A 2346-nucleotide genomic window follows, 5' to 3' on the forward strand; every position below is an offset into this window, starting at 1 on the left:
TTCAGCATTTCTCATTAAATGAATGTCTTCAGAAGAAAACTTTGCTGCCTACTCTGTACGACTGAAGAATAGATGATAATGAGTTAGCATCACAATCAGTTAAGTACAGAGCCTATACTTTAGCAGGGAAAAAATTAAAAGAAGAGCTCTTTTATGCAACAACTATCTGAGAAACAAAACAACTAGGATCTTCCACAGGGTTCCCTGCAGTAGAAATGTACTTGTATGAATGCAGAAGATAAAAGATGTGGTTTTGAAAGGCTATGTCCTTGCTAAGCTAAGTTGGATCTCATCCTGTAGATGAAAGATCAAGGAGCTCAAAGCGGAGCTAGAGAGACATGTCCAGATAATGAGACAGAGCAAAGCATTTTCCAAGATAATTAAGCATTCTGGTGGACTGGCCAGTTAGGTTAAATCTGCCACACCCATTCACTTTCGGGGACTGAACTGTGGAGTGCTAAACCGTATCTGCTGCTGTGCAAAGTAAAAGAGATCCATCCAAATTGTATGGTTAGTGTGAACACTCTCACTCTCAATTGTAAAACACTTCATAAGCTATTAATCAGTCTTAGGAACAAAATGAAATAAAGCTGTTATGCCATCTGGGAATGGGAAAACATGTTCAAAATATTTTTTTCTCTATGCTTTCTTCTTTTTTCTTTTTCTTTTTTTCTTTCTTTTTTTTTTTTCTTTTTAATCCCACATTATGTGATTGATAATTTCAACCATTCTGGAATGCTTTTAACAGATGAACCCAGCACAGTAGTTTTATTACAGGCTCTTGTCCCTTACATGCTTCAGGACAGGTTTGGAATATACTCCACAGTCAATTAGTGGTTTTTTATCTCTTTTCCCAGAGACAACTTTTAAAGGACTACTTAACCCCTAAAAATCATAATTTCTCTGGTTTCTCCAAGCTTTTTGAGAAAGCTGTTTTGGTTTTGTTTTGGTTTGTTGTTTGTTTTGTTTTATTGCATCATTCCTAATGTCTTCAGACCTACTACAAGAAGAAGTTAAAAATAGATCTTATTTGAAGAGACTGTTAAAGCTAATGAACTGCCAGTCTTGGTATTTGTATCTTTCTAAATCCTTTAAATTCCAAGGTTGCCTTCCTGAATCCTCAGTTACTTAGAAAACATTGTGTTTATAAAACAGACCCAGTTCAATTGCTTCTGCAAACTCACCTTCATTTTATAGGATTGTACTTCAAGAAATCTTGCTTCATTCAAACATTGAAAGTACAGATTTGACATCATCTGTGACCCTTCGATCTGTCTGAACTGTATTTCATTGTGTGAGTTTCTCAGTTGCTTCAAATAAGGACAGAATCTTTTCAATTTGCATAGCATGTTATCTGAAGATCTCCTGTCTGCTTTCTTCACTTGCTTTAATGGGAAGACAAGGGAAATACATTTTGAATGTTATCTTTTAGAGTCTACTTTTACCTACCAGTGTGCTTATATGGACTAGAACCAATGTCAGCTTGAAAGAAGGTATTGTCACGATCCGCTGATACCAAGGGGTTGGTTAACTGGTTGGTTGGTTAACTGATCTCGGAGTGCAACAGACAACCTGGAAAGGGGATTGCAGTATCAATCCAAACAAATGCACCTTTATAGAATGACCACAGCAAATGCCTGAAAGGAATCAGGGAGAGGAAAAGAATAAAAAAGAGGGGGAGAAAGAGAGAGGAGTATAGCTACCAAACATGGAGAGACTAAGTCCTCTTAGTCCAGCCGATAGAGTTTGCCTAGTCACGTTGGGAAGATCTCAAGTCCTGGTTAACTCAAGGTTCTATTATAGTCCATTGCTGAGGGGGGAAACAGAATCTTGAAATGGCTGAGATACAATCAAGAAGAAGAAGAAGTCTATTGAAATTGCTGAGGGGGAAAAAGATATTGAAGACGGGTACAGACAGTCCATGTTCTCAGCAGGATAAGTCAGTATCAGCAGTGAGTGGGACCCACTGTTTCAGGACTGCTTTCTGGGGGAAACCAGTCTAGGTCCGGTGAACACATCTGTAGGCAACACTCAGCAGGCATCCTGCTTCAGTCAGGCCAGCACCCCTGCATCAGAATTACAGGTATCTCAGTCTCAGTCCTTGGTAGGGGGGCTTCAACCTCGGTGCCTCACGCTGGTAGTGGAGATGAAGGATTTTCCATGGGGGGGCTACCAAGTTGCCCCAGCAAGTTCATCTGGCCAAGAGGTGGGAAAATTCCTGGTCTATTGTCGTGAAGCAGGTGCAAGCATATAGGCCGGGTCGCCCTTTGGCAGGCCCTGCTAGAAGCAGTCACTGAAGACACAGCTGTGAGCAATCACTTGGCAGGCCAGAATTCTGCTCAGGGG

This window comes from Molothrus aeneus, unplaced genomic scaffold (genome assembly GCF_037042795.1).
Source record: "Molothrus aeneus isolate 106 unplaced genomic scaffold, BPBGC_Maene_1.0 scaffold_363, whole genome shotgun sequence".
In the NCBI taxonomy this organism is placed as follows: Eukaryota; Metazoa; Chordata; class Aves; order Passeriformes; family Icteridae; genus Molothrus; species Molothrus aeneus.